The following is a 13,226-nucleotide window of genomic DNA, read 5'->3' as shown; positions in this document are numbered from 1 at the left end:
GGACTCGATGATCTTAAAGGTCTTTTTCAACCTAAATGATTCTATGATTCTAAAATTCAGTGTATTAGAAGAAATCAGAATCCACATTTTCAGGTATTCTGGCCTGGACAGTAAAGTAGGGAGCATTGCCTCCCATCTAGACCATGTTCAAAGACCCATAGTCAGACAACTATTTCCATCTTTTCTCTGCACCCTGTTTTCATACATACTGTCTACAGTAAGAGTCACAAAAATCTCACTTGGATGTCTGTCTCTCTTCGCTAAGGGAGAGATATGTGTGTCTGAACATGGCCCCAGGAATTTAGAATTAATGAATATTTTATAGTCACATTTAAAAAAAATGCACATAAATAAGAGTCCTGCTTAACTGATATTTATCCACAGCTGCTCCCATAATAGGAGACCAAGTTAATTAAAAACATCAGCAACTAGAGCTAATGGGGGAAGTGGAATAGATAAATACAAAATGCACACAACTGTTATTGTAACTTTCACTATGACAAAGAGAAGCACTAGTTTTCCACAGCTGTCAGCCTAGAATATTTTGATGTGGATTCATTTACCCATCACTAAAAATAAAATGAATTTGCTACATCATGCACTACTCAGTTGTTAGCTCATTTTGATCAAAACCCAAAACAAAATCCTGTTACCAGTTCAAATCAGGACGGCACTGTAGCTCACTTGTAGAGGAATGAAGGCTATTATCCCAATTTGGTTAGAAACTGGAGTTGTGTGAAACAATTATATTACTAGCATTGCTTCCGATGGTATTTGTGACCCTTAAACAGCTCCCTTAACCTCTCCATGCCTCAGATGGAAGGCATGGAGGAGGTTATTTCAGAGGAGGTAACACTTACCTCTTTCCCAAGCTGGAATCTCTGAATGATTATCTGTGAAATGCTTTGGTTTTACTGATAGGTTTTGATAAAAGATATTCTCACAGTACAGTATTTTTTAGTCATATATACCATTCCAATGCACCTATGAAACAAGCTTGAAAAATGCACTCTGTATTGTACATTATTGTAGAGAGAAACGGAATACAGTAATTTGTAACAGAGCTAAAAAAGATTATCAGATGGCAAAACAAGGGGAAAATAGGGAAAACTCAACCTCTGTTACAGCATCCACCCTCAGCTTCCCCCGGAGCACTACGTCTAAGATATTTTCCCTCACTGACCACATGACAGACCTTACTACTATAGACTGGTAACCAAAGAGACTACTGCTAGAACAGCCACTATAAATATGACATCATGTTAATTAACCTTTCTTTTATTCCACTGTATGAGTAGTATTACAATGGGAAGTCTAGATAATATGGTCATTAACTTTTCCATTCTTTGAACCAGTAAGCTGTCGAATTCGAGCAAAAGTATTTGAAATAAGCTTAATTTGACTCATTTTTTACTCAGTTATCTGCTCGGCATGAGAGACAACCTGTTTCTGATACATGAAGCAGCAATTCTGTAACAAGTACTAACCTGAAATTCTCTCTTTTGTACCTGTTTCACCATAAAGCGGCTCATTCAATCAAGGAAGGCTTTTAAGCAGATAGCGGAGCTGCAGCCATGACTAAGTGACAATAATGAGACTAGACAGCTTAAAACCTTGATATTGTTTCTGCTTCATACCCAAGCTGACACCCCACTGAGATCCTTCCACATTTGCCTCCCCTTACAGTACCGCAAAAGGCACAGCTCATCACAAATAACAACATTAATGAGACTTCTATTGGGATTGCAATACCTTTTTCTATTGGGACCATTTGGACACTACTATTTGCCTAATTATTCCTCTCCTAATTAATTCTACTGCCAGTTGCAGATCTCCAGTTACGTAAATACTCTCCTGTGTTTGCTCAATTAAGTGGAAAGATTCCTGTAACCTAATATGTTAACATTGGGATAAAAACAGCTGCATAACCTCCACCCAATACAGAAAATATTGGAGCTCTCTAAAGGAAAAGCATATCAAAGCTCCTTAGACCTCTATTTTTTCCCCAATATAAGTAGTTCCTTATAATTTTCAAAGGTATATTACAATACTTTTTTCCATCTTTCAGAGCTGGTAAAACGTATCAGATTACCAGTGAGCACAAAATAGTGTATCTCTTTGGATAGCTACATGACAAGGAGCTTTAATACAACTTTACTACACCGAATGATACCGCTAAAGTCTTTAAAGGTTTAGGGAATAAAAGAGTTCGGCACTCCGCTACATTATTCAGCACTGACACATATAGCTAGGAATGACAAAAAAAGTACTTGTGTATAAGCGTATGTATTTTGTCTTCACGGCTTCCATTCCAGTGGAGAGACAGATAACTCTTTTACCTAACTCTTCAGAGGAGTCTGCAGCACTGTCAATGTTGGCCTTGTCTCAAGAAGCCTGGCCAAAATCCGCTTTTGGGGGATCCACAGAAAAATGGATTTCTCCCAGCAGGAAAAAGAACTTCATTCTGCAAAGGGACAAACTCTCTACAACTGACCACATGGCATGCTTCAAGTAAAGAGTTAACTGACTGTTCAAGCTGCTGTACTGACAGACCATTTATCATCCCAAGCACTCCTCCCCAGACTACCCATTCCACGTAATATATTAGGTTCAACACATGCTGCAGATGTGCACCTTTTTTTGAACAATTATAATCAACTTAGATGAACGTCTTCAGTAACTCCACGTCACCAGTTTCCGTACTTTCCCATCTGTGCACAACAACCTTGTTTGGTTTGGCTCATGACTAGTAATTTACATAAAAATTTACCTTTCGAGACCAGAATTATATGCCAGCAGGTAAATACTTTAGCACTACGGACAGAATTAGCTTTTATGAAATGACAATCTAAAATTTGTGGACATGTTTATGGTTAGTAGCTCCTTTAAATTCCATCCTGAGTTACACAGAGTGTCTCGGGATGCCTGGTTGTGACTGTCATTCAGTTATATCATGGATTTGATCATTCTAAATATTCATATCAAGAAAGATTGCCATTATGGCAAAGTAAAAGTAGAACAAGTGTTTTAACAACTCCATTGCATTTTGACAGTTCTCACGATGACTGTACCTTTAAAACAAACACCTTATGATACATGTACATGCTGCTCACAATGTCTCTATTGACTCTCCCTTATCACCGACTTATTTAAGTTTCCAGTTGGAAGCCATCAGCTTTGAGAGAGCTGGTTAAGTATTTTAATGAGGTGCCGGCTTAGAGCTCAAATTTTAATACTCAAAAGGAATAACAGTTTATAACTGTAAGCCTCCAAGGCTACATGACACACATTACTTTTTAAGAACATAAACAGGATAATTTAATGTTACAAAACAGAATTAGACTTTTCATTCTCTGGGACTGTAAAATTATTTCAATATGTATTAGCTCTAGGTTTTCCAAACATTATCAACATTATCAATTCTATTCAATGCAAAAACTTCCAGCTGTGACAGTTAAGACTGCAATTAAGAAAAAATCGTGCCAATTAATTAACCAAAAAGCCTCACAAGATAAAGGTGATACTAAGTCCTTTTCAAGGACACCTCCCAGTTAATACAAGACTCCTGTTTAATTGTCCAGCAATGAAGTGCATTCTATTACTTGGCATTCCTGCTTATTTGGAATTGTACAAACAGAACTACTCCTCAGTAGGCTAGGCGTGGATTTTACGTTAGTCATCACAACGTAAATAACATATCTTAAACCCCAACTATGGATGCAGCAGATTATACACACAACCAAAAAAAGAATGCTTTGAATTTTTATCTCAACAGTTACAAAGCAGGAGAAAATCTTGATAGGATAACCTTCCATACAGATCAGGTTCCTTACAACCAGATAGCTTCCGCTTTCAGTGAAAATAAGTGGTTCAGAACGTCCTTTTCCTGTCTTCACCACAAAGATGTAGTCTTGGTTCCTAGAGTGAGGTGTAGACACTTCTTTCCTCCAAAACTAATCTAATCCTTGGTTCTCAGGACACCAAAAGAACTTCTTTTCAGAGTTCTTCTCCACACCTATTAACTTCTACAACCACATTTTTTCTTTCAGTTCCTCATATATATGTGTTTAGAACACAGCATGTTTGATTTAAGCCTGCTTGATTTGGTATTTTGTTTCAAACACAATGCAGAGAACCGGCTTATTGCCCTGCTACAAGCCAACTTTGGCCTCTCTCCCAGAACACATACACCCTCTTGAACCTCTCCCCTTCACCCACATCAGCACATAATCCTCCAAACACATTTCAGCAGGAATGACAAAACTCAAACTCAGCTATAACTTTTAAAATAGATGGCTTCTTGCAAATACCTGTATACTGTATCAAAAGATGCACTTTTTTTTCCCTAAACCATCTTGTCCATATTCCACGGGCTATGCTTTCCACTGACCACCTTTAGAGATGGTCATCTTACTACCTTTTTTGCCAGCCTGATCTATCTTCCTGAGATGGTCTGACTGGTATACGTCTAATCAAACTCTGAACTCAACTTGGATTTGATCTCAACTTTTATTTAACTTTGAAGTACACTGCTTTTATTTAAGACTTGAAGGGTTGAGGGAGTTAGAGGTGGGGAGACACTAGTATGTTTTTCTAATTATATCAGCTGATTTTTTAGAAAAGATATTATCTCTATTTTTAAAAAATTGTAGTCTCTCTCCAATAGATGGATTGGACATGCAGTCAGCAAATAGATAAGTACCTGAACTTGCTTCATTCATTTCTGAGGCAGAAGAGGCAAGAATCTTCTGTTGCGCTGTAAAACCTCAAGCTGAAAACTGCAATTCAGGTACAGTTCTCCTCCCTTAAAGGGAAAAAAAGGAAAAAAGAAAAATCATTCATCTGACAATGACCAGGAAAGAGACTAGCAATTTGTGGTGAGCTAAAGTCAGTATAAAACATTCAGATATAGACCATCTGCCTGAATTGTACCTCCTACTGTCCCAATTGTCAAAACGAAAATCTACATGTTCCCAGAAGTGCAGTTCTTCACAAAACCTGAAATACGTCCCGTCCACCTCCAATGAACAGAGGCTAATCAATGGTTAAAACAAGCATTGGTAAGAATGTAGTCTGGGTTAGACTACTATAAAACATGCTTTAGCTAGATATAAAAGCCTGGTAATAAATTTACTGTAAAACAAGATGTAAGAATTGCCCTTGTCGTAAAAACACTGAAGCACGTGGATGTATATCTTGTACAAAGTTAAGCTGAACTAGAAGACGACATGAACCACCTGAACTTGCCATCCGCCTCTCTGCTAGGGTGTTACCACCTCCACCCCAGAGTCAGCAGACTACTTCATGCAAGCACTATCTTATAATTCAGGCAAAAATTCAGACAAGTTAGCTCAGATCACCAATTTAAATTACTAGGCTTATCTAGCTCATTTTGCCTGCAGCAGGTTACAGGACACTCACATCATCCTTCTGGATGCCTTGCAAAAGGCAGCACTTACCGCTGGGGAGAGGATTAGGAGGGGGCTGCAAGTCAGGGGGAAACAAACATCCAGTTACAGCTTTATGTATCAAATGAACATTTCCACAGCAACCACTGACCCAATCGTCCCAATTGTCAGGGTTAAAGTTTAATTTAATCAAAAAAAGAAGCATAAAATATTAATTTGAGCCTGTTACAAAATGTAATTAATCCGCCTGTTTCAAAAAACTGATAGGCCATAAATGAAATAGACAACTATAGTAGATTAAAGTGTTAGGTTTTGTGCATTTCTGTTGATATTTTGGGGCATTACGTTTGCTCATTTCTGCGGGTAAGAAATGAAGGTGAATTCTACCTGATCTGTACAAATACCTCTGCACTCAAAAAAAAGTTGAATTTTAACTAAAAATAGTAGTAATAATGCAAAAGTAACAGTGACTTGCCTAAAAAAAAAACCCCAAAACCCCCAAACCAATGAAGTTTGCAAGCATCTGTTCTCTCTAATTTTTCAAGAGGAGTTGTTATTATTCTGCATCAGGAATGAATGTGCTCCATATAGTTTAAAAACGTGATCCCCTTCCCTTTCACCGTGTAAACAAGATCATTTACAAGAGCTGGTTCAAATTCAAGATTACAGTTATTTACCAACAACTAATCCAGGCTGTGAGTTAACCACGCCACAGAGAGAACGACTTGGCAGCTTAGACACGACAGCTCACACAGCTATATCGCTTCCATGGCCAACCTGTGCTCAGAAACACTGCGTAACACAGCCGAGAGCTCCAAACTGCTCCACGCAGAAGCCAACTCAAGTGTTACATCACCGTCATCTTAAAACTGGAAGCACAGAGTGCAGATGCAACAGACTGCCTTTTTGGGGGTTTCTTGCAACTTTCTCTCCAGCTAAAGGACAGAATTCACTGGTTTCTATTTTGTCCAACTATTTGTTAAGAGAAAATGCTTTCAGTTACAAGCTTAATATATAAAACAAACTTCTGTTGTTATATACTTCAGTAATCATCATTAAAAAAAAGTATTTTACACACACATTTAACTTCTAAGCACTGCAATGTCATAGAATTTACTGGCAACCCAAGTATTACCAAAATGTACATTCAGAGAAATATAAATGATGAGATGAGAGCAAAGCAAACTGTAAAGATCAGAATCCATGCTAGGACAGTCAGACGAAGGCAGGTAATCCAAACAAACTCACTATCACACCTTCAACACTTAACCTACTGGTTTCTTAACTGTAAATTTCCTAACACAAAAGATTTAATGTAGATTTCTAAATATTTGAAAGAAAAATACAAGACATACCACAAAGATGATGTGACAAAGTGAATTGAAAATTCTTGGAATATCACTGAAGAACATAGTCACACTATACACAGATATGTGACGTATAAAGCCCTCTTTAAAGACAAAACCCTGGTTCTCCCAGTAGTAACACTCTCTGCAGCTCCACAAGAAGTTGCCTCTGAGTAAGTACGAGCACGTAGCTTCAGCTTACTGCCCTTCATGGAACAAGACAAAGCAGGTCTACTCTCATGCAGTGGTAGGGGGCCTTAGGGAAGGAAGCAGGGATGATGCCAGAAGGACGTTGATAATTTTGCACAGCTCCTTCTACTTATATACTACTCCAGGTATACAGTACAACAAATATAAGCAAAAACCACTTGCAAATACCTGGAAGCTTTCTGTTAAGTGCTAAAAACTGCAAACCAGCCTGCCTTCTTTCCCTCCTTTCCCACTGCTGTCTTAACCCCCTCCCTCTCCCAGCCACATGCCCCTCCTACATCTCTTGAGTTGACTGTGGCACCTGACTACAATATGACCCAAATCAACTGTCACAGAACAAGAATTCACCAAAAAGACATCTGCTGCTGGATTAGGAGACTGGGGCTGGCTTGCTGATCATGTGGGCGGATGAGCACTAGGCCTAGCACAGGCAACGTGAAAGGAGCACATGCTCCTTTAGCATCGGCAAGTCTTCAGCTTAAGTTAGTTTCTACTGTTTATATGCAAGTAAAAGAACAAGTAAGAAGGTGCAGTGCTGAAGAGGATACAACTGAGGATTTCCCTAATAACCTAATTCAGCTGAAATGAGACATCACTAGCAACTGTTAGATGTTTAATTTTGGTATCTTACCTTTTATCAGCAGCACAAAAGTCAACATTTCAACAAATACTGTATTTTAGTGTCTGAAATATGGCTTTAGATACAATTTCAGGGGAATGTCAGTTGCTTGCTGTGTTCAGAGAGCCAGATTTAGAACAACTGATATTCCACAGAATCCTTGAAAGCATCTGGAATAAGTGGCTAATGAACATTTCAGCTGAAGGCTTTATAGGACATTTTCAAGCTTTCGCATATGGCAGAAGAGAACTTGGACTCTGAAATGTACTATGACAATATTTGTATATACCTGTGTAGGAGGGATTACCCTCTAAATATTTTCAATGAGTTCTGAATGTCGATGCCTCTTAAATGCCAGCAGTCATCAGGTTCAGCTGATCAAAATTTAGTCTATTTATTTGTGGAATAAACAGCTTAGAATAACCTTTCTTGTTTCAGATTGCTACTTCAATACGAAGGCTGACAACCTGCTCATACAAAAAAATCTGCTCATTTTCAGCAGTCGCTCATTTTGTTGTCAGTCACTGAGACTATTATCAGTGGCTCGTCATCCTGACCAAGGATGGCAGGACAACAAGTAAATTGACTCAAGGTCCTGTTTTTATAATAAGCTCATACTAAACCAAACTATACAGTTACAGTACCTATGATAGCTGAATGGAACTGCAACCTTCATACTATCTTTTAAGAGGCCAAGGCTGGTGCCTTCTCTGCTTGTCCAAGCAAATTTTCACTTTCTGATCTGATAATAAAAAAAAAGAGCAGCAGAATAAGAGGGAAATCAGGGATGTAAGATTGCAGAGGATGGATCAGAAAACCCTAATAATTCTTTTCTAGAACTAAACAATATGAAATGCTATTAATATAAACAGGTTTTTTTTTTGCTTAACAGTAGAGATTAGAAAGAAGTAAAAAAAAGAAGAAAGGAAAAGAAAAAAGAGAAACCAAGATGGGCAGCTAAGCACCAAAGTCCACTGACAGCCTGCAGGAGATAGACACCTCGTTTTTATTTGTACCCTTAAAAATTACTCCTGCTGCCAAGGCTACAGTGTCGATCTGCCCTATTTACAGCCACCAGAGATGAATACAATTGCAGTACCGCAAGATCTGGCATGCTAGGTAAAGGCACTACTTTATTAGTGGCATTCCCATCCTCGAATCCTCAATAAAAGAGGAAAATCACCAATGGCAACTAACTTGGAATGAACACAAAGCACATTCAAATAACCATCGGAAGTGCCCAAAGGAGACAGACGTTAACCACCCTCACACTCACCCTCAGTGTAGACCTGAAACACCTTTGGGCCCGACATCCACATTTGACAGTTCTTCCCTTGAATGTTGTTTGGTTTGTTAAAAATCAGAAGCATCAAATAACAGTGCCTGGTGCAGTTACTGAACCTAAACACAGCCCTCTAACAATTGTTTAATTTATTTCCCACTGTCATGCACTAAGACTTTTGTCTTAGGTCAGAACAAAAGAATTCCAGACTCATGCCTGTGTTAGGTGCAGAGAGATTTTGAAATGACAGAAGGACAATAACTATTAATTATATGTTGGAAGGTTATTTGTGAAGAGCAGGCAGTTCAGGGGAGGGGTGGGGAGGGGGAGAGAAGTCAAATTGCTTTCCAAGAATAAAAAGGAAAACTTTTTCAAAAACAGTATACTTTGCCATTTTATCTTTGCTTCTCTCCCAAGACCAAAGGCAAAGATCTTGCATTATGACTCTATCACTACCAAATTATTTTTATATGTATAAAATCAAAATGTTATTATTCTCCAAAATAATAAAACTACAAAATCTAAAAAAACTCCCAAAACCCAAAGTATCTGTCAATTCAACTGCAAGATACATAAAATGCTACCTGACAGCGTCAGTTTAGTCGTTCTCCCAGATTACAAAGGTTTACAAATAAGAATGGCATGCTTGAAAGATTCCTTTAATAGCTTCACCACAGCTGAGAAGTTTAGCAGGACATGAGCAAGCACGGTGATCATCATTTCAGGAATCAGATAAAGAAACAAACTCCTTAAAAACTCTATGTTACAGTTCCAGTTAATTATCTACTAGAAGAAGAAAACAACACAGACCTTTAAAAAAAGCCTCTCAAAACAACACTGGAGTTTTCAGGAATGAGTCATTCTACCTGCTGTATGGGACTGGATGTAAACAGAAGATCCCACCCGCCGTGGGACTGAGCCGAGTAGCACAAATGCAGAAGTGGCAATGGTGGTGCCACCCTGTCCGGAAGGGGAGCTGCTCTTTCCACTGTTGCGGGACACAGCGGGTCGTACGGTTGGTCTGTTCCAGACTGTAGTCTGGGAGGTTGGAAAGAATCATATATAAGGTTTTGTTGTTGTTGTTAAATTACAGGTCGAAATAATTTAGGAGGTTTAGATACTGTTTCATTACAAGCTATTTTTATTACATCTCTTCTACAATATAAAAAATAGTCTTTAAAATTAAGTTTAAAGCAATACAGAAGAAACTTTTTTAAAAAGCACTTTATCCCCAGAGCTCAAATAAGGTTATGTAAACAAACGTGCATTTGTTAGGCTACAGAAAGCAGTAAGCCTTTTGTCTAGGTGCTTCAGTTTCCTTTTTTTTTTTCTTTTTTTTTTGTAAAATGCTGACAGATTTGTTAGGTACCAACAGGTCGAGCAACCTAACAGTTCAGCTCTCTTTTCACTACCTACCATTACCTTCACAGTATCAAGACCCTCTTTAGTCAAAAATAAATGAGGCTATTCCATTTGACAGCACACTTTCCCCCCTGCCTCCAACAGCTGTAACCTAATAACAAAAAAAAAAAATTAATTAAAAAAAATTAATGTTAATTGCCAAGCCAACCCCACAAATTTCTATTAATTTAGAATTAAAAACAGTGACTGCACCATATAATCTTGTTTCTTATGCTTTGCTATCTCTCCTCTTCTTGACAGTACAAAACACGTATCATGCATACTTAGAATCCAGTATATTCCCAGTTAAACTGTAGAATATGGCAGCATCCAAGCATCCCCAATTATCTGCATCGAGACATAAATGGATCATAATTTATCAGTCAGTTTGCTTATGCAAAGTAGGTATTACAAATCACACACATGATAAGAGAGGAGTGTGTGCAGAAGGTATCTAGGAGATAAAAATCTATGTGAATCTAAACCAGAAAACATATGCTTTCAACCTAGAAAAAAATCAAAACCCACAGCTGTCTTCAAGAAACTACAGCATGTCAAATTCAGCTTTGCTTGTGCTCAGAAGATCTTTCTTGGAAGGGCTGTAGCTATTTTTTTTTTTTCCTTCCAATTTAAGCTTTTTCTAAAGATGGGCTAGAAAAGGACTAAGACTGCACATGTACATCTTCGACTAGTATCTCATAGAGAAAATAACTTCTTCTGAGAAGCTTGTGAGGAAGATTTCCAAATCAGTGGCTTGTCTGCTACCTATGCTCTTTCTCCCCACCGTGACTGCAGTTCGTTACTTGTTTTAATGGCACAAATGAGAGCCAACCTAAGAAAAGGAATCTAAAAAACTGTAATGTTTTACATCCCGTTACTCTAAGTGTCACATGCAAAACCAAGCTAGTATAAATAGCCCTGTACTACATGCAGGGGAACTAAAATAAAATCTTGCATATAGGATGTCTAGTATCAGTGAAAACTCCTGTAAAACAGGTATTGCATCACAAGTGGTGAAAATTCCTTCAAGGGGAGAATCCAGCAGGGAGAAGATTGCAGAAACTTGTGTTAGGTTTTCAGGTACTGTGCGGTAAGGGGGCATCTGAACCAAGGGACTAGCCCACCCAAGCAAGCGTAGGAAGAACCCCACATAAACACAGAAAACTTTGTGCGACAAACACAAAGACAGAGGTCATTTGGCCCCAGACACATGGATATCTAAACTAGGTAACTTTGTTTCTTGAATAAAATGCTTTAACACCTCTAAAGCTGTATAGTCATTTGGCTTGTCTGCTTATGTTTCTGGAATGGTAAAAAAAAAACCAACCAGAAAGGCTCATTAACCAAATCTTTAGCTGCCGCTAGGTACTGATTAGCTCAGCACTCCTCTAGCTGTATTTTGACACGTTTTGCGAAGCTAGTGATTGTGAGTGTGAAGGGGCTGAGTGGCGAACAGAACCTGACTCTGAATTTGTTTCTCTGCAGCTGTCTCAGCTGTGCTGCCAGGAGAAAGCAAAACGCAGTGACACCCTACACTCGATTAACTGCTAGTTAGCCATCTCTGTAACCATGAAACCAGAAACCACAAATCTAGAAGTATATGCAAAGAGCTTGCATCATAAAGAAAAGACAATTTTGAGCAATATTCTATTTCTTTTCTTAGCAGGTAGGCTAAAGTGCTCAAAAGCAAGTGCTTAAAGGCTTGCATATACGTCGGACCATCTAAGCACGTAAACATGTGGTCTGATTTGCTAAAGAACCCAGTGTTCAGCAGTTTGCACTGGGGGGTAAGTGTTCTCAATATACGCTCAGAAATAAAACAAAATTAGGCCTTTTATGGTTTTGGGGTTTGATTTTTGGGGTTTTTTTGGGGGGTGTTGGGGTTTTTTTAAAGATGTATAGGGAAATTGTAGTGGCAAGCACTTTACATTATTAGAACACACTAATTGTCTTATCACTGCATACAATGAAAAATTAATTTTATTTGGAATAAGAAAAGTTGTTCAATAATATTTGGAATAAGAAAAGTGATTCAAGATGTGGCATTCTCTCGAAAGAACCAGGTTTTGAAATCATGATTACAGAGAGATCTCCAGCTTTCAGCTGAAGTAAGAATACTAAAATTTTCTGTCTTTCAGTGGCAGGAAAAAAACCCCAACACCAAAAAAACCCCAAACCAACCCAAACCTGAAAGCCAGAAAATCTCATTTGAGCTTTAAAAGTCTGCAAGCCCATTGCATTAAGGTCTGATTAGTGGTTTCCTGCTACTTGTCAGTATTGAAGGGAAAGATAAGTTATCTTCATGGAAGGCAAAATAATTCTTAATGAGGATAATTAAAATACGGGTTAATGAATCTTTTACAAGATACACTTATGGAACTATACAAAGACATAAAATCTTGACACAAAATAGACGAGGTTATATGATCTCCTAATTTTTTTCTGGCAACAAAATGGCATATAACACACAACAGCAGTAACACATACCATTTGTAAGGCTGCTGACTCTGAAACACAGTTAAGACATTTTTAGGTGGCTAACAAACCTCCGCTTACCCAACTGCTGCAGCTTGTCGAAATTTATCTGGGCTCTGCAGTGGTAGAATTCACATCCTTTAATTGAGGTAAACAACTGAACAGTGAAAATTCATTACAGTGATTCAAATACAGATTACAGGCAGAAATTAAATAATTAAAAGTTAAACAGATTCTGCTAAACTATAAAGGATGGAAAGAAAGAAAGAGGTTAACGGGAACAAATGGGTTAAAAGCTTGATCTACCAAAGCTTATAGCAAATCTACTGTACAATGGTTTAATTTACCAGTCTCCACGCTCTTTCACTATTGTCTTATACCACTAAGAGATTACCGTATTCCCATGATGCCTGTAAGACTACTTCAGTCAATGTCAGTTTTCCAACACATCTGAGATACTGTTGTTACCAGGCTAGACGCATTTC

General features: G+C 38.1%; 1 long non-coding RNA gene across 3 annotated transcripts in view; it reads right to left on the bottom strand.

Moving 5' to 3' along the window:
- LOC103905398 overlaps positions 1-13,226 on the bottom strand; it is a 40,585-nt gene that overhangs the window by 11,005 nt on the left and 16,354 nt on the right. For 2 of the 3 annotated variants that reach the window (XR_657945.1, XR_657946.1), the window contains exon 2: positions 4,703-4,804. This is a non-coding gene — a long non-coding RNA (uncharacterized LOC103905398). Of the gene's footprint in view, positions 1-4,702; positions 4,805-9,731; positions 9,897-13,226 lie in introns of those variants that run through there. The other variant, XR_002086297.1, reaches the window with a different exon arrangement.

Source organism: Aptenodytes forsteri, unplaced genomic scaffold (assembly GCF_000699145.1).
Source record: "Aptenodytes forsteri isolate BGI_AS27 unplaced genomic scaffold, ASM69914v1 Scaffold105, whole genome shotgun sequence".
NCBI lineage: Eukaryota > Metazoa > Chordata > Aves > Sphenisciformes > Spheniscidae > Aptenodytes > Aptenodytes forsteri.
The sequence above is the reverse complement of the archived record's forward strand: the minus strand, read 5'-3'. Positions and strand labels throughout refer to the sequence as shown.